General features: G+C 45.4%; 1 pseudogene; it reads left to right on the forward strand.

Annotated features, from left to right (window-relative positions):
• Nucleotides 1–20,192, forward strand: part of LOC139310043 (zinc finger protein 850-like) — a 218,579-nt pseudogene that overhangs the window by 147,935 nt on the left and 50,452 nt on the right.

Raw genomic sequence — 20,192 nt, forward strand, 5'->3', positions numbered from 1 at the left:
GCTCTGCACACCAACTTCCTCCCATCAGCCATCCGGAAGAGGAAGTTCCTCTGCGCGTCTCCTCCCATCCTTTCTAGCAATGCAGTACTTGATGATTTTAACTGCTTAAACACAACCACAGACTCCACCTGCTGTACTGTCCACTTTCTAGCCACAGGTGCTAGCCACAGCAACAAATGCTCTGTTTTACACATTGGCAGAACAAATCAGAACACAAAATTAAAGCTGGGTGGATAAGACCTTGTATACGACCCTCACTCTGTCAAGGACCTTGGAGTATTTATCTCTAATGATCTAAGTGCCAGAGCTCAGTGTAACAGCATTGCCAAAAAGGCATTTAAAGTTAATAAATTATTAGTTAATTAACTCTTAATAATTAAGACAAATTATGTTTAATTAGTTAATTAATTAATTAAGAGGTAATTAAGAGTCACTGCAACAGGATTGCCAAAAAGGCATTAAGAGTTGTTAACCTAATCTTACGAAGCTTCTTCTCCAGTAATATTGTACTACAAACTAGGACATACAAAACCTTTGCTAGACCAATTCTTGAATACAGCTCATCTGTCTGGAATCTGCACTGCATATCGGACATTAATACAATTGAGTGAGTCCCGAGATATTTCACGAAAAGAGTCCTCCACTCCTCTGCTCACAACAGAATACCTTATGCTATCAGGCTGGAAATTTTGGGCTTAGACAACTTAGAACTACATCCCACACCCAAGTAAGACTCCGAGGCCAGCAGTTCCTCAAAATTTCATTTTATTAGAGATGTCATATTGGCACATCTGGGAAAATCCAAATCTGAAAGCCCCCACATTTTCCCCACCCAAGGAAAAGTCAAAATCCCTTCCCCTGCACCCACATGTCAGTCACATGGCCCAATCAATCCACCGTCCTGATGTTCCCCAGGTACACCTCTTCAAGTGCAGGCTGAATGTCCTTGACTCCCAGAGCAAAGAATGTTGTTATGACTATATATCTCCACCAACTCCATGCAACCCCCCCCTCCTGTTTTCCCATAGCACTAAATGTGGCTGCCCTGAAGATCCAAAGAAAAAGATGGGCTCCAGGGCTGACAAAATGATCTCAGCCATTGCTGACAACATGGAGGGCAAAGCGGCCAAGTGGGTGGCACAACTTGTGGCCCAGCATTTGAAATTCTGAAGAAACGGTTCACTGAGGAGCTGCAGATCAGAGCCAAAGTGTACTTGCCAACAAAGTATCTAAAACTCAAACTGCCCAACAGAAAATTAGGTCCTAAGTTCAGAGGGCCTTTCCCGATAGTGATAAATCCTGTTACTGTTCAGCTTAGACTCAAAACGCTTGTTAGGAAAAGTGCACCCGGTGTTCCATAGCAGCTTGCTAAAAACTGCAGCAGGCTCTCAGCTAACGCCAGTACACTGGGCCCCCCCAAGGCCTATTTTAGTACAAGGGGAAACTCATTATATGAGGTAAAAAAAGATCTTAGACTCATTTACAGCAGGGTCACTTGCAATACCTAGTCCACTGGAAGGGATACCCTTATCTGAAGCTACCTGGGTTAAGACCTGGGATGTAAAAGCAGACAGGTTGATTAAACAGTTTCATGACAAATATCCTAGTTAAGCCCAAGGGGCCACCTGGGGGGGGGTGTTGAAGGTGAGACTAAGAAGGTGAGGTTAACCTCTGATTTTTCTCTTTCAAGAGTTCCTTCTCAGCTGAGTGGGGGCAGCCTGTCAGCCCTGAAACCATTTTGGAAATCTTCAGGACTGCCACAGCAAGGCTGGTTGCTGCTGTGGGAATGTGAGGGGAGAGGTAGAGATAACTGGGAGAAATTGTAGCCATAACAACATTCTTTTCCATGGGAACCAAGGACGTCCCCACCAGGCGTTGTGAAGGCGTGGACCAAAGACAGCCAAAGGAGGACTGTGACCTGATTGGACCATATGATGGATGTGTGACCTGAGAGCAAGAACTTTGGGTTTTGATTTGGGTGGGGAAAACCTCGTGTCCTTCAGAATCTGGTTTTCACCAGCTGTGCCAATATGACATTCCTAATAAACAATTACTTTGAGGAGAGTTCAGGCCTCAGAGTTTTGATTTCGTTGGGTCTGTTACCTGGAACCCTGACATGTAGACCATCCCCTCTGATTCTTAGGTTGGCTTTACTTAATTTTGCTTGATATTTTTATATAGCCCTGAGAGAGATTCAGAGGCTTTGGGATCATTGGAAGGGTTTCCAATGTCTAACCATAATAAAACGAGACATGATAAAGATGTGCACTAAAATATGACACCAAGGAAAGAGAAAAAGGAAAACAATCAGTTAATATTAAGCATATTGAGCATTTTACTATTTTAAATTTTAGAAATTTTGTACATTTAAATTTGATAGGGTGGGTGACAGTGCTGGGCTAGGAGCAAGGAGATAGTTTGTGTTCTCCACTCATATAGATTGACAGATGATGCTGTTAATAGGGCTCTGCACTACATCCTACAATGTCTTAAATCTCCAAAGACCTACGCAAGGGTCCCCTTTATAGACTTTAGTTCAGCATTCAATACCATCATTCCGGACATACTTCTAACTAAACTAAACCAGCTAACCAGTGGTGGAATTCAATTTTTTTAACAACCGGTTCTGTGGGCGTTGCTTAGTTGGGGGCCTGGCTAGCTGGTTATGTGACTGGGTAGGCATGGCTAGCTGGTTATGTGACTGGGTGGGCGTGGCTAGCTGTTTGTGTGACTGGGTGGGCATGGCTAGCTGATCATGTGACTGGGTGGGTGTAGCTATGTGCATAGGGACTACTCAGAGGGCTGAAAAAAGTCATTTCTGACTGGTCCTCACACTTTTGACTGGTCCTCACACTTTTGACCATCCTCACATTTCTGCCCATTGCAGCATTCTTAACAACTGTGTCACTCATTTCACAACTACTTCTCTTCACCACAGTGAAAAGATAGGCGCAAAATGTACAACGTGAGGACAGTCGTAAGTGCGAGGACCGGTGAAAAGTGCGAGGACCGGTCAAAAATCACTTTTTAAGCGCTCTGAGTAGTCCATATGCACATAGGGACTACCCAGAGGGCTGAAAAAAGTGATTTCTGACAGGTCCTCGTACTTTTGACCTGTCATCATTTATGCCCATTGTAGCATTTTTAATTAATTAATTAATTAATTAATTAATTAATTAATTAATTAATGTTGTTGTAGAACTGACACATGTGAGATTGCAATATCACACTGGACTGATAGTGGAATTTTTCTTTAGACTAGTGCCTCTATAACATTTTAAATTCAGGAGACTGATTTTAAAGCTACAGAGTCAGCTGTGCATTGTCCATGTAGCCTGTTGGGTACTTCCCTAATACCCAACATAAATAATCTAAAATGGCTACTCCACCTAATGATTGTTAGTACTGTTACTATATACGTTTACTTGGTTGTGGTCCTGTGCTCATTTTAAGCCCACATTTGAGCCCAGAAGGGGAAAAAAAATGGAATGTACATGATTTCAGAAAATAAGCATTCCTTGTTTGTTGTATAATTAGTGTAAAGAAACTAATAGTGTGAACCAATAGAGGTGCAGAAATATTTCAGTCATAATTTCACATATAAAATAGCCATTTGTGTAATACAACCTGCATATTGTTCAAAACAGTCATTAGTATTATGGCTGATGTTTGACAGCAAGCCTAAAAGGCAAAGATCATAAGAGTGCTTCTTTCTCTGCATGTATACAAAACATGATGTACAAATAAGCACACACATATTTATGTTCTGGACTATAGTCATTGAATGCATGTAAATCCCTGAAAAATATGTGGTTGCCCTGGGCAAAAGAAAGGCAGTAAAATCACTCTAGATGTAGGGACAGTGTAAAATATTAATACATGATAAATAATGGAACAATTAAAAATAATAGCACAGTTTTTTTCTCTCTCTCTCCCTTCCTTCCTCTTTCTTTCTCTTCTATCTCTCTCTCCTTCCCTCTTTCTTTCTGTCTGTCTGTCTCTTTCTGTCTGTCTTCTTCTCTCTCTCTCTCTCACTCACTCACACGCACACACTCCTGGTCTTGGCACAAAGTATCTGTTATTACAGAAGTTCTCATTTCTCTCTCTGATACACCTCATACTAATCGATACCCTATCTCTCAATGTAAAGCCTATGCATGTTTACTTGGCAGTAAGGCTACTCTCTTTCAGTGGGAATTACTCCTAATAGATACACATGATTGCAGGCAGACAGCTAGCTCCGTTGTTTAATAGGCTGTAAGTAAAATTTCTACATTAACAAAATTTATACCTAAACAACAGAATATAGGAGCAAAAAATCATAGCAATAATCTGAGCTATGCTTTTCTTCTTTAAATGGAAGTACTACCCATTTTAACCAGACATTAAGACTCCCCCCCCCTTTTCTTTTGCTTGAAACTCCTTTCAGGGTGGGAGGGAAAACCAAATAAAACAGGAAGGAGGCAAGGACAGAAAATGGAAACAGGAGGCATTTTTCAGCCGCTTTCTGGGACTGGAAAGTTGAGAGGACCCAAGGAAGCAGCATCCAGCCGTGATTAAGAAGACCCCCGCTCCCGCCCCCCCCACCATCCCACCCTGCCTTCTTTTTCTCTCCCTGACCCCGCTCTTCTCTCTCCCGGGCAGAAGGGGACTAACCTTAAAAAAAAGAAAGAAAGAAAGCTCTGCCACTGAGCAGAGAAAGCAGTAGCTGGGAAGGATGTTGCTATGGAGTTAAAACAATAAAAAAATGCCCTTTCCTTGTTCCTACCCTCCCTCTTTTTCTCCCCACCAATTTCTTTTGGCACCAGAGCCAAAGCGGTTTCTTTCTCTGCCTGCCAGCTGCTGGCTGCCTCTAATCTGCAGTTTACTCTTGAGCACCATTGGCCTTTCTCCCTGTCTCTCCCAGTCAATGTTGCTCGCGAGTAAACTGCAGCTAGGATCTCCCGTGTGCTTCCCTCGCAGGCCGGGCCGGCTGGGGGAAACGCACAGGAAGAGCTCCGGTGCCGTGATCTCCCACGCGCTCCCCTCCCTCCCTGCGTGCATCGGTCCACTACCTGCTGCTGGTATGACCCCTCCACCAGCTCTCCCTTCCCCGGCCACCTGTGCCCTTCGGCCTTACCTTTGCCAGCAGCGGTGAGCAGAAGTATGGGGCTAGATTCTGCAAGTAGGGGCTGGGCGGGGCGGGCGAGCATCAGGCGGGCGGGGTGAGCGAGCAGGAACCTGTTTGGGGGCATGGCCAGCCAAAGGTCACTAATGGTTCGGAAAAATGTGCCAAGTTTCCACTGACGTTTCTCCTGAACATGGTGTGTCACTAAGGCAAGCTTTCAACACAGCACATGGGGCGAGGTGAGGGACGGGCGAGCCAGCAATTTAAAAAACGGTTCGATGTGCTGCGAGGCCAATAAATTACAAAAAAACACCAAACCATTTGTTAAATTGCTGGCTCGCTCGCCCCACCACTATTTATTGGCAATAAATAGTGGTGCAGAGGGGCAGGGCAAGGGGCGGGGTGAGCCAGCAATTTAACAAACGGTTAGGCCGAACCGCCTAGAACCGGCAGAATTCCACCACTGCAGCTAGCGGTACCTGAACACCCTTGTAAATGGATCATAAGCTTCCTAACAGACAGGAAGCAGCAGGTGAAGCTAAGCAGAATCACATCAGATACCTGTACAATTAGCACAGCCCTCCCCCCCCAAGGATTTGTGATCTCTCCATTTCTCTTCTCTCTATATACCAATGACTGAATATCAAATGATCCATCTGTTAAACTACTGAAGTTTGCAGATAATACAACAGTGATTGGTCTCATTCGAGACAATGATGAATCTGCATAAAGATGGGAGGTTGAACAACTAGCCTCGTGGTGTGACTGGAACAACCTGGAACTGAACACACTCAAAACAGTAGAAATCGTGATAGACTTTAGGAGAAATCCTCCCATACTACCACCTCTTACAATACTAGACAACACAGTATCAACAGTAGAGAACTTCAAATTCTAGGTTCTATCATATCTCAAGACCTAAAATGGACACCTATCATCAAAAAAGCACAACAAAGAATGTTCTTTCTGTGCCAACTCAGGGAGCTCCAACAGCCCAAGGAACTGCTGATACAGTTCTAAAAAGGAATTATTGAGTCTGTCATCTGCACCTCTATAACTGTCTGGTTTGGTTCTGCAACCCAACAAGACAGACCCAGACTTCACAGGATAATTAGAACTGCAGAAAAAAGAATTACTACCAACCTGCCTTCCATTGAGGACCTGTACACTGCATGAGTCAAAAAGAGGGCTGTGAAAATATTTAGAGACCCCTATTCAAGCCTTTACACTCATCACTTTAGGTCAGTGGTTCCCAAACTTTTTCAGTCCACAAACTCATACTCAGTGCCCCCCACCCAGGGGTGGGTTCTACTTACCTTTACTATCGGTTTGCAGTGGGGCCGCGAACGCTCACTTCGCTCAAGCATGCACGCACTCTTCTGCACATGCGCAGAAGCGTTTTGGTGATGTTGGGGTTGGTGGGCGGGGCCTCCTGCCAGTTTTACTACCGGTTCTATAGAACCGGGGCAACCCACTACTTCCCCCACCCCCACCCCCTATAAATAGCATTGTTTGGAATAGCGGTTTGCATGACCTCCAAGGTTTCTTCCAGCTCTCTTCCAAACCTCCAGTGACGGAGCTCCCTCTGGAGGGAAACCAGCCCCAAAGACTCAACCTTCATTTGAAGGAGACTTTTTCAAGCTTCCCACCAGCAGAAATTGCAGCCCCCAGTTTCCCAGCCTGCAGCACCAGTGGGCTTCCATTTGGGGAGGGAAGGAACCTGCAGCAGCAGCAGCTGAGAGGCTTCAGCCCAGTTGCTTCTCCGCTTCCAGCCCAAGTTGCTCCCGGACTCTCCTCCCACCTGCTGCCCTCAACTCACCTGCCAGCTGCTGCTTCCACCATGGAAACAGCACAAAAGCCGCTCTGCACACCAACTTCCTCCCATCAGCCATCCGGAAGAGGAAGTTCCTCTGCGCGTCTCCTCTCCTCCCAGCCTTTCTAGCAATGCAGTACTTGATGATTTTAACTCCTTAAACACAACCACAGGCGCCGCCTGCTGTACCGTCCGCTTTCTAGCCACTGGTGTTGCCTGTTTGAGCGCCATCTCCAGACAGGCAGAAAAACGCGCTTGTCCCCTCTCTTATCTAAGGCGGTTGCAAGAGGTTTTCACTGATTAAATGCTACCATCATTTTTGACTTCTGGCAACTGACCCAAACAAAAGAGTGAAATGTGATACCACTAATAATAATAATAATAATAATAATAATTTTATTTCTATACCACCCTTCTCCCGAAGGACTCAGGGCGGTGTACAGCCTATTTAAAAACACAGACAAAACAATAATATAAAATTTAAAATAATTAAATAAGTGGCTCAAATTTAAAACCCCAATAAATTTAAATACCCCAATTTAAAACTATTGTGTTGATAGTCCGGCCTGGCGGAACAACAGGGTCTTCAATGCGCAGCGAAACACCCGGAGGTCGGAGATCTTACGAATTTCCGGGGGCAGTTCATTCCACAGGGCTGGGGCTCCCACAGAGAAGGCCCTCCCCCTGGGCATTGCCAGCCGACATAACTTGGCTGATGGCACCCTGAGGAGGCCCTCTCTGTGGGAACGAACTGGTCGGTGGGAGGCTATTGGTGGCAGAAGACGGTCTCGGAGGTATCCGGGTCCTATGCCATGGAGCGCTTTAAAGGTGGTAACCAACACCTTGAATCGCACCCGGAAGACCACCGGGAGCCAGTGCAGCTCGCGCAGGAGGGGTGTCACATGGGCATAACGGGTTGCGCCCATAACCACCCGCGCGGCCGCATTCTGGACCAGCTGGAGCCTCCGAGTGCTCTTCAAGGGGAGCCCCATGTAGAGAGCATTACAATAGTCCAACCGGGAGGTGACAAGGGCATGAGTGACCGTGCGCAAGGCGTCCCGGTCCAGAAAGGGCTGCAACTGGCGAATCAGGCGAACCTGATAAAAGGCCCCCCTGGCCACGGCCGTCATGTGCTCTTCTAAAGACAGCCGTGCGTCCAGGAGGACACCCAGATTGCGAGCCCTCTCTGTGGGGGGCAAAGATTCACCCCCAATAGTCAGCGATGGCACCTGTATCGGGGCGCCGGAAGCCACAGCCACTCAGTCTTGGAGGGGTTGAGTCTGAGCCTGTTTCTCCCCATCCAGACCCGCACGGCCTCCAGGCAGCGGGACATCACATCAAGGGCATCGTTGGGGTGGTCTGGGGAGGAGATGTACAGCTGAGTATCATCAGCGTACGTAAGCTTACGAAGATTAGCTACGTACTGAGCCCTGAAAGTTCATGACATTTTATTTTTTATTTTACTTTATTTTATTTGTCAAGCATATATAAGAAAATATATAAAAGCATAAACGTAATTGGAATACATGAAAAGAATAAGAGTAAAAAGAGACATTAGGACAGGGATGATGGTGCGCTTATGCCTTACAGACCTCTTAGGAATGGGGTGACGTCAACAGTAGACAGTCTAAGGTTAAAGTTTTGGGGGTTTGGGGAAGAAACCAGAGAGTCAGGTAGTGCACTCCACGCATTGACCAGTCTGTTGCTGAAGTCGTATTTTCTGCAATTGAGTTTGAGGCGGTTTACCTTGAGTTTGTATCTCTTATTTGCTCAGGTATTGTTGTGGTTGAAGCTGAAGTAATCATTGACAGAATCTTTTTTTTTTTTTGACAGAATTTGCTATTTTAGGGGGTGACTCTCGATAGAGATCAACGCCTCTCTACATCCCAAAAGTTTAAAACTGATTTTCTGTGGCTTCCAAGATTTTAGGACCTGGCAGCCCCATCAAGTCAAGATACTCCAAGGGAGTGCTATTTTTAAGGTTTATAAACTGTAGTGGAACATGGAGGATGACTATGTACAGCATTTTATGATTCAGTGGGCAAAGAACTTTGGATGTAAATAATGTTTGAACATTATTCACCTGACATCAAAAACATCATCAAAAAAGCACACCAAAGAATGTTCTTTCGGCGTCAATTCAGGAAGCTCAAACAGCCCAAGGAACTGCTGATACAGTTCTAAAAAGGAATTATTCAGTGTGTCATCTGCACCTCTATAACTGTCTGGTTTGGTTCTGCAGCCCAACAAGACAGACACAGACTTCAGAGGATAATTAGAACTGCAGAAAAAACAATTACTACCAACCTGCCTTCCATTGAGGACCTGCATACTGCATGAGTCAAAAAGAGGGCTGTGAAAATATTTACAGACCCCTAAATTGTTTCAACTCCTACCCTCAGACAGACATTCTTCTGCGCATGCTCCAAGATGGCGACCCGGGTCTAGGCTCGCCGTGATAGAGATGGGGTCTTGGCTTGCGAGGGTCTCCGGGGGGGTCGTTTGACCATCTGGGACCCCCTGCCCGGCAGGCATTGCTTGTAGCCGGTTGACTGAGCGCTTTTTGGGCTCTCTAAGGTGCCGAGAACAGCGTGGCACCGACGCTCCGACGAACAGCTGTTCCGAGGCCGCCACGAGAAGGGCGGCGTTTGTGATCTATGGGCGGCGGCGGCGGCGGCGGTGGCGGCGGAGGAAATAGAAACGGCCGGCTTTCGGCTATGTCTGGATGGTTGGTGCGGCGGCTGTGGTGGGGACGCTGGCGTCGTCGCGGACTGCACCCCCCCCCCCGCGTCGGAGCAGTGGAGGTAGACGTCGGGGGGAAGGAAGCGGGCGTCAAAGGAGGCGAGGGCGAATGGAAGATGTGGCTGTTGGTGGTGCCCGCGATGATGCCAGCGCCTCCGCCGACGCCGTTGCAGCAGCTGTTGGGATGGCTGGAGTCGTGTAGCCGAGGAAGAACATGAGGGGGGAGCCTCCATCTCTGAATTTTTAAATCTTGGCAACTTCGGGCCGCCATGGGGCTCTGGGGTAATTCCCAAATTTTAGCTCCCATGTTGAGGCCTCCTTTATAGCCATCTTGGGGGGCTAGGACTGGGCACATAGGATGGTTGGAAGACCTGGAAGACTCGGGGGGGGTTAACGAGGGTGGAGGGGCTGTTGGAGTTATTGCACAGCCCTGGTTAACCCTCTTCCCCCCCCCCCATCCTAGCTGGGCCATTATCAGGCCCTATGACTAACATGCTTGCCCTGCCAGTTATCTGCTTGATGGAGGTGGCTCCCACCTATTTCCCATCTATCCGCTTGCCTGTATTAGCCATCTATACGCTACCTGTATGAATATTGTGGACAGCTTACTTTCTTCTGGAGACCTTGGACCTGGCTCTGTTTGTTATCTAGCACGCTGGCTGTATGAAAAATGGCAGCTTACAGGAGGACGAACGGAGCCGGTTTCTATCATTGTTTCACTATCGATGGGATGTACCATCTTCCCCATGGCGAGTTGTCCAACCATCGTGAGAGGCTGGTTGGACGATTACCCTCGAATTGGTTGGAACATTGGACTCCTCCACTGCCGTGAGAGGACAGTGGAGACTCTTCCGCTTATGGTCAACCTGCCTTTTTCAGGACAATTTGGACTATCATGGAGCCCTGGGCCATACCTTATCACTACCTCAGAGCTTAGATGTACCGAAGGGCACAGCTTCTTGCATTGCGAGACTCCCCCCTCTCGCAAGCCTGGCCCTCTACGTTATCGAGGGCCTACCTCAATGACGGGTCTTGGAACCCAGAGAGGTGGCATGCGGCGAAGAGGGGGTTGAGGGGTTTTTTATGTAAATTTTTGGAAAAAATTTTAAGGGGTCCCGGGGGGGGGAGGTAAAACTGGAACTAGGGTAGTGGGTTTGGGGGATAACCCACCAAGGGGAAGGTCAGGCCTGGCTACTATATGCGGCGGGGGGGGGTGGGAGTTCCGGAGGAAATGGGGGGGGTCGAGCTTGTCCAGATTGTGTTTTTACCATTGGTACTGTGAGGGGGAGGGGTAGATATGGCGGGAGCAGGGGGCCATATCATGTTAAGGGAGCGCGCACCCGCTGTCTCCATGCGGTAGCGTGCTCCGGCCCCCAAGGCTCCACTCGTTCTCCAGGTTGCACAGACCCTCAGGGCCCGGGCCTTCGGCTGATGTTGTGCAATGCCAGGTCCGCAGTAAATAAAGCCCCCCTCATTTGTGATCTTGTTCTGGAGGGGGGAGTGGACCTGGCAGGGCTTACGGAGACCTGGTTGGGCCTGGAGGGAGGGGTCCCTCTGGTAGAAATGTGCCCACCAGGCTTCCACGCATTCCATCAACCGAGGTCTCAGGGGAGGGGCGGGGGAGTAGCGGTTATTATTAGAGAAGGTTTTAGGCCGAGGGAGGCCACTGTTCCTCAGACGGCCGGTTGTGAGACCCTCCTTGTGAAGTGGGGTCATGGGGTTCAGATGGGTTTGCTGATCACGTACCTGGCTCCCTGCCACGTGGCAGCAGCCCTGCCCGAGCTACTCAACGTTATCGCCGCGGTGGCGGTTGATACCCCCAGACTTATGGTCATGGGGGATTTCAACCTGCCGTCCGTGGGTGAGACATCTGAGGTGGCTCGGGAGTTCATGGCTTCCATGACGGCTATGGATCTGACCCAGCTAATTCATGGCCCTACGCACATGGGGGGAAACACACTGGACTTGATTTTTGTCTCTGGACAGTGGCTGAGTGATCTCGAGATAGGGGACATAGCCATCGAGCCCTTGTCATGGTCGGATCACTCTCTCCTTCGCCTTGATCTTCGAACCGCTGCTCCCCGCCGCAGGGAGGCGGAACCGATAAGATGGTACCGCCCCAGGCGCCTGATGGAACCTGATAGGTTCCAGACGGAGCTTGGGCCAATGCCTGAGGTCCTGGCTCACGCCTCGACTGGAGACTTAGTGGCCGCCTGGGATAGGGCGGCCGCTGGAGCTCTGGATCGAGTCGTGCCTTTGCGGCCTCTGACCCGGCGCCGATCTCACCTGGCTCCTTGGTTTACCGAGGAGCTGAGGGAGATGAAGCGCCGGAAAAGACGCCTAGAGAGTAGTTGGAGGGCCAGTCGCACTGAATCTGACCGGACACTGGTAAGATCTCATATTAAGAATTACCTAGTGGCGATAAAAGCAGCGAAACGTACTCATCTTGCTGCTCTTATTGCGTCATCAGATAACCGCCCGGCCGCCCTGTTTAGGGTGACCCGCTCCCTGCTCCACCAGGAAGCGAGGGAGGACCCCTTGGAGGGAAGAGCCGAGGACTTTGTTCAGTATCTGTATGACAAAATCACTCAGATTCGGGAAGATCTGGACTCCGACTGGGTAGATCCAGTGGGGCTGACGGAGGCAGGTCCTGAGAATGTTATCTGGGATGAGTTTGACTCTGTGACCCCTGAGGACGTGGACAGGATTCTGGGTAGACTGAATGCGATCACATGTTTGTTGGACCCGTGCCCCTCCTGGTTAGTGCTGGCTTCCCGGGAGGTGACGCGAGGCTGGCTCCAGGGGATTATAAATGCTTCATTGAGTGAGGGTGTCTTTCCCGCCGCCTTGAAAGAGGCGGTGGTGAGACCTCTCCTCAAGAAGCCTTCCCTGGATCCGGCAATATTGGCTAATTATCGTCCAGTCTCCAACCTTCGCTTTGTTGCGAAGGTTGTCGAGAGTGTGGTGGCACGACAGTTTCCCCGGTACCTGGATGAAACGACGTATCTAGATCCGTTCCAGTCGGGCTTCAGGCCTGGGTACAGCACGGAAACGGCATTGGTCGCGTTGGTGGATGATCTCTGGAGGGCTCGGGACAGAGGTTGTTCCTCTGTCCTGGTCCTATTAGATCTCTCAGCGGCTTTTGATACCATCGACCATGGTATCATGCTGCACCGGTTGGAAGGGTTGGGGGTGGGAGGCACCGTACTACGGTGGTTCTCCTCCTTTCTCTCTGACCGGTCGCAGTCTGTGTTGACAGGGGGGCAGAGGTCGACCCCGAGGCCCCTTATATGTGGGGTGCCACAAGGATCGGTCCTCTCGCCCCTTTTGTTCAACATTTATGTGAAGCCGCTGGGCGAGATCATCCGTGGTTTCGGGGTGGAGTACCATCAGTACGCTGACGACACCCAGCTGTACATCTCCACCCCAGACCACCCCAACGATGCCCTTGAAGTGATGTCCCGGTGCCTGGAGGCCGTACGGATCTGGATGGGGAGAAACAGGCTCAGACTCAACCCATCCAAGACCGAGTGGCTGTGGTTTCCGACGTCCCGATATAGTCAGCTGGTGCCATCGCTGACTATTGGGGGCGAAGCATTGGCCCCCACGGAGAGGGCTCGCAACTTGGGTGTCCTCCTGGATTCACGGCTGTCTTTAGAAGAACACTTGACGGCCGTGACCGGGAGGATTTTTCATCAGGTTCGCCTGATCCGCCAGTTGCGTCCCTTTCTGGATCGGGACTCGTTACGCACGGTCACTCATGCCCTCGTCACCTCCCGTCTGGACTACTGTAACGCTCTCTACATGGGGCTCCCCTTGAGGAGCACTCGGAGGCTCCAACTGGCGCAGAGTGCAGCTGCGCGGGTGGTGATGGGAGCGACGTGGCGCTCCCATGTAACGCCCCTCCTGCGCGAGCTGCACTGGCTCCCGGTGGTCTTCCGAGTGCGCTTCAAGGTTTTGATTATCACCTTTAGAGCGCTCCATGGCTTAGGACCTGGTTATCTACGGGACCGCCTGCTACCACCAATAGCCTCCCACCGACCAGTACACTCCCATAGAGAGGGGCTCCTCCGGGTGCCGTCGGCCAAACAATGTCGACTGGCGGCCCCCAGGGGGAGAGCCTTCTCTGTGGGGGCACCTACTATCTGGAACGAGCTCCCCCCCGAGATACGGAGGATTCCGGATCTGCGTACCTTCCGTCGCACGCTTAAGACGTTCCTATTCCAGCAAGCCGGCCTGACCTAAACTTCTCCGCTTTTAAATGGGAATTTTAAATTTGGTTTTAAATTATTGGGGTTTTAAATATGGTTCAGCCAAATTTATTTAATTTGTTTTATCTCTATTTTAAATTTTGTATTTCCATGTTTTATTTTTATGGCTGTTCACCGCCCTGAGTCCTTCGGGAGTAGGGCGGTATACAAATTCAATAAATACAAATACAAATACAATACCCTCAAAATGACGCTATCGAGCACTGCACACCAGAACAACTAGACACAAGAACAATTTTTTACTGAATGCCATCACTCTGCTAAACAAATAATTCCCTCAACATTGTCAAACTATTTACTAACTGAATTACTATTACTATTAATCTTCCCATTTTTCCTATTACCATCTCCTCCCACTTATGACTGTATGACTGTTACTTTGTTGCTTGTATCCTTATCATTTATATTGTTTCCTACTATGATTTGATTACTTATTTGTACCCTATGACTATCATTAAGTGTTGTACCTTATGATTCTTGACAAATGTATCTTGTCTTTTCATGTACACTGAGAGCATATGCACCAAAGACAAATTCCTTGTGTCCAATCACACTTGGCCAATAAAGAATTCAATTCCATTCAATCCTATCCTATCGTATCCTATCCTATCCTATCCTATCCTATCCTATCCTATCCTATCCTATCCTATCCTATCCTATCCTATCCTATCCTATTCTCAGTCATGGAAAGTCCCCAGTGATTATCCAGACAGACCATTGAGTTGCATCTTGGTTTCTCCACATGCCAGTCCTGATCTGCTCCTGGTCACCGAGTATCCTTCAAAGGGATCAGATGCAATGTGACCTACTAAAAAACATTGTAACCTGTCTTCCATGTGTTGGGAAGAGCGCGTTGCATTACATTGTCCCAATGTTTACAGAAATGCTGACATTTTCCTTCCCCCCCCTCAAAATCTATTCATGAGTCTTATGCAATGCTGTTTTAGAAATGAAACATCTTTTTTCCTCACATTTCCCTACCAAGGGGGGAACCACAAAAGTTTCAATCAGTGGTGGGTTGCTCCCGGTTCGCACCAGTTCGCAAGAACCTGTAGTATAAAAATTTAATAGTTCGGAGAACCGGTAGTAAGTTTGGCTGGCCATGCAATTGAACTGGTTCCCAGCCCGGTCACCATTCGCTTACCCCGCCCACTCACAATCTATTGCTGCCTCCTGAGTCCCAGCTTATGGCTAGAGGGAAAAAAAACTGTTTAAACTCTTGCCGCGGGGCTTCAAAGGGCCGCCCTACAGCTGATCAGTGTTAAAAGAAAACAAATGAGTAGACCGGTGCCTGCAAAAATAGAAAAAACAGCCCTTTTCAGCTTCAGCCTAGGTTAATTACCACAAGTTGTTTAGATCGGCCTCCCGACTCTCAGCTGATTTGCTCTCAGCTGTTTTGCACAGGGGTCTTTTGCTAGCTGCAAAGAGTGCTGCTGGAGCAGATTTTTTTTTTCTCCTTGTGCAATTCAAGCTGAAAACGAAACTGAAAGTAAAGCAGGTTGTTGGCTTTGCTGTTTGCTTGCAACGTTGGAAAGGCAGATTTCTTTTCTTTTTCCTCATCAATTGTAATAATTGAGATACTATTAATTGTATATTGTGTTGAAAGCAAAAATGGTTAAGTTGTGGTTTGGAGGAATGTATGGGAGAAATTGTTTGGTTTATTATTATTGGTAAATATAATTAATTGATTTGTATGAAATTGGATTGCATGGAAATAATTGGAATATTCATGTTCATATTGATTAATATACAAAAAAGATAGTTATATAACTAATTGATTTATATTAAAATGTTGAATTTGTATTAAACAACTGTAATATTACATAATTAACCAATGTGAGGATGGATATAAAAATAGATGACAATGGGAAGGGGTATAATATAGAATAGAAGGGTAAAATTGAATTTGATTAAGATTAGAGATGAGGATGAAGGGTAATATTGTTTTTTTAAAAAAATAGATGAGGAATAAATATGGCAAAAAGGAAATATAGAAATTGTAAATTTAATTGAAATGACTAAACACTGTTTAAATTTGTGAACCGGCCAAATACTCTGTTCAAAGAAAATACATTGTATGTTTGTATGTGTGTTTCTAATTATTGCTATTTATTCATATTTGTTCTCTTTTATTCTTTAAAGTTTAACAATTCATTCTTTATCTTAATATCTTTATATTTGTTTGGGGTTGCCTTTCTTCCCTTTCATCTTTTTTATTGTACAGCAATCTTTCTCCTCAAACTACCACCTCTCTCTTTTCTTTCCTTCTTACTTTCTCTTCCCCCCTTCTTCTCCTCCCTACTTCCTCTTCCTTTCTCCTTCTCCTCCTCTCTTCCTCCCTCTCTTACCCTCACTCCTACTCTAAATTCCCTTCCCTTCCTTCATCCCTCTCTATTGCTGTATCCTTTTATGTATATGGACTACTCAGAGGGCTGAAAAAGTTATTTTTGACTGGTCCTCGCACTTTTGACCAGTCCTCGAACTTACGACTGTCCTCACATTTTACGTTTTTGCCCTATCTTGTCACCATGGTGAAGAGAAGCAGTTGTGAAATGAGTGACACGGTTGTTAAGAATGCTACAATGGGCGTAAATGATGACCAGTCATAAGTGCGAAGACCGGTCAAAAGTGCGAGGACCTGTCAGAAATCACTTTTTTCAGCCCTCCGGTGTAGGAGCCTGTAGTCTGCTATGCGTAGGAATGTTTCCTTATCTTGGATGGCAAATCTGTTGCTAGTTTGGTTATCCTGGTTAGGCCCATATATAAGAGACTGTAGACTTTCTTGTAATAGTAATATTTATTTCTTTTCTTCCTCAGGAACACAATTAGAGAAGCACTAATCTGGGAGGAGCGAGAACTTATATACAGAGAAGGCGGGGCTAATGGTAAGTACTAACCAATGGTAAGTGACACAATGACATCACACAATGACATATACACAAGCACACATATTTACAGATATCAGGTTAGGTATTTTCATCTGTAACAAATCCCCCTCTAAAATACCTAACTAATGGTGGGTTATTAAGATTATATATGTACATCAAGTTTGGAAGTCAAATACATATGTTGTTTGGTTGGCAATGGCTTAGTGAGGATATCAGCAATTTGTTCACTAGTATCGCAATGGACAGCTTTAATAAATCCTATACTTGACAATTGTCTCACATGTTTATATTTTATATCGATATGTCGAGATCATTGACCTATTGCTTCGGAAGCTGATATATCAATTGCTGCCTTATTGTCCTCATTGATAATAATTGGATAAACAGGTTCATCCCACACATTGGTTAACAAGTCATCGAACCAAGTTAGATTGTTGACCGCTTTGGATAAACAAACATATTCGGCTTCCGCTGTGGAAGTGGCAATTAAATTCTGTTTGCCTGTGTACCAGTGCACCGCACAGCCATTTATAAGAAAAACATATCCAGAAGTGCTTTTTCTGGTTTTTGAATCAGTAGCCCAATCAGCATCAGCGTAGCAGGTCAAAGTTGGTTTTTCAGAAATGAATGGTTCTAAGAATAAGCACATATCAATGCTAGACTTTAGATATTTTAGAATCCTCTTAATTCCTTCCCAGTGGTATGAGTTAGGATTGCTTACATGTCTTGACAACAAATTTACAGCAAGGGTGATATCAGGCCTGGTCCAATTAGATATGTATAATAAGGACCCAATAATTGATCGATATAACGTGTTATCCTTGAATGGTTCGTACTCATTATACACATTCCTATAAAAATCAGTTGACATAGGAGTATCACAAATTTTTGAGTTAATTAAGTTACATTTTTGTATGAGTTCCATAATCTTGTCTTTCTGAGATAATTTGAACCCCTTATCTGTTTTGTCAATTTGGACTCCTAGATACTTATTTACCTTTCCTAATATTTTTAAGTTGAAATTTTTGCCTAGTTGTTCAGCGAAATTATCACATTTAATTTTGTCGTGTCCAAAATACAATATATCATCAACATAAATCAAAACATATTCAATAGAATCATTATTTTTTTTTGTGAAAAAACAAAAATCAGATGAAGTAGCTACAAAACCCATATTTTTAAGTATCTTTGATAAGCACTCATACCACCGCTTACCGGACTGTTTTAGTCCATAAAGGCTCTTGTTTAATAGCCAAATTTCTCCCTTTTTTGTATCCTTTCCTGGGGGTGCTTTCACATAAATTTCTTTATCTAGATCAGCGTGTAGATAGGCTGTCTGCACGTCAAATTGATATACTTCCAGATTTAAGATAGAAGCTAACACTAGTGCTGTCTTCACGCTTTCTGATCTAACGGTTGGGGAGTAAGTGTCTTCATAGTCATCCGGAAATCTTTGGGCAAAGCCTTGAGCCACCAACCTGGCTTTGTATAGGAATTTACCATCCTCTAGCTCCTTGATTTTATAGATCCACCTAGTGCCAATAGGGGATTTCTCAGTGGGCAGGTCTGTTGGTGTATATACATTTAGTTCTCTCAAACTGTCCATCTCTTTTTTCATTGCTTCCTCCCACTTACTTTTTTCTTCTAGGGGTAGCTTAAGTATGTCATCATATGTGTTAGGAGTCAGGTGTTTAGCTTGGATAGACAGTACGTAATCATCTAATCTTTTAGGAATTATGCCCCTATTGGATCTAATGGGCCTATTCTGGGGATGTTCATCGCTATGCATATACTTAGCTTCTTTTTCGGTTAATTGATCTACCTTCAAAGTGGGGTGTCCTTTTTTCCATTCATCATTAACTATTACTGGGCATTTGATTCTGTTAGTAGATGTGGATTTGGGGTTCATATCTGATGTGTGATGTTTTGCGTGCGTGTGTGTAATATTTTTTGATTCTGGGTAAATTTCATTGAGATGTAATTTTGACCAGTTCATGTGTTCATGAAACACGGCAGATCTGGATACAATGAAGTGATTATTTTTATCAATGAAGCGATATCCCTTGGTTCCTGATTCGTACCCCATAAATATCAGTCTTTTGGATACTTTCTCTCCTTTGCGCCTTAACTGTGAGGGCACATATACATCAGCAGATACACCAAATACGTGTAAATGCCCAATTTTTGGTTTCCTTCCATACATGAGTTCGTATGGGGTCTTGTTGATTGTACTGGACCATAAGCGATTTATAGTGTAATTGGAATAATTAAGGGCTTCAGCCCAGAATGACTGGTTTAAGCCAGCATCATCTAACACACATTTAACCATGGTTTGTAGCAAACCATTTTTCCTTTCAGAAACTCCATTTTGGAATGGGGAAAATGGACAAGATTTAAAGTGCAATATTCCTTGTGATTTTAGCCAAGTTGAAAATTCGTTGGATAGGAATTCCGACCCCCTGTCGGTCATTATTTATTTAATTTTGGTATTGTGTTGCGTTTCTACCATTTTAAAGAACTCCTTAAATTTTTTGAAAACCTCACTTTTGTGATTAAGGGTGTATACAAAACCAAATCTACTATAGTCATCGACTATGGTCAGGAAGTATCTTTTTTTATATTTAATTGAAGGTTTTAATGGGCCTACTACATCCATATGAATTAGTTGAAAGGTTGATTGTGTGGTGCGAGTGGCTTTTTTGGGTTTTGGCTTGTTTTTAATTTTGGATGAATTGCACACAGAGCATTCTAAGTAATTTTTACAGTTCTTTATTTTTAAATCTTCGGAACACTCTAACATTTTTCGTATGACTGGAAAGCTCGCGTGTCCTAGCTTTCTGTGGAGTAAGTGACTACAATTATCGTGAATAGGTTTTCCATTGTTTAAATTTTCAGACATATTAGTATCAGTGTTTGATGCATTCTTATCATTATTTTCATCATGGCTATCTGAATTTGGTTTTTCGTTTCTTAATTGATAGTTTGCATAGACTAGTTCGTTATCTTGTGGCAGTAGGTATGTTAGTCCATCATTTGTAAATAGTTTACCTATGTTTCTGTTGTTCTTAGTCATGAATACCTTTCCACCTCTGAAAGTGGTTTCTATTGCATTCTCTATGCTTAATTTTAGGGTTGCCAATATGTTATTTGGAATTTCGGGCACAAATAGTACCCCCTCTATTTTTCCTATACCTTTTATATGCGTGTCTCCTATTCCTCTCACTAGGACTTTATTTTGGTTTGCTACTTTAATATAATATTTCTTTTCAGTGAAGTTACTTAATATTTCTCTATTATGAGTTGTATGGCATGTGGCTCCTGAATCTATGAGCCAAGTGTTGAGTGAATCAGATATCAAAGTGTTATTATTT

Source organism: Pituophis catenifer, unplaced genomic scaffold, assembly GCF_029215685.1.
Source record: "Pituophis catenifer annectens isolate HBS135680 unplaced genomic scaffold, rPitCat1.0.hap2 SCAF_2, whole genome shotgun sequence".
NCBI lineage: Eukaryota > Metazoa > Chordata > Lepidosauria > Squamata > Colubridae > Pituophis > Pituophis catenifer.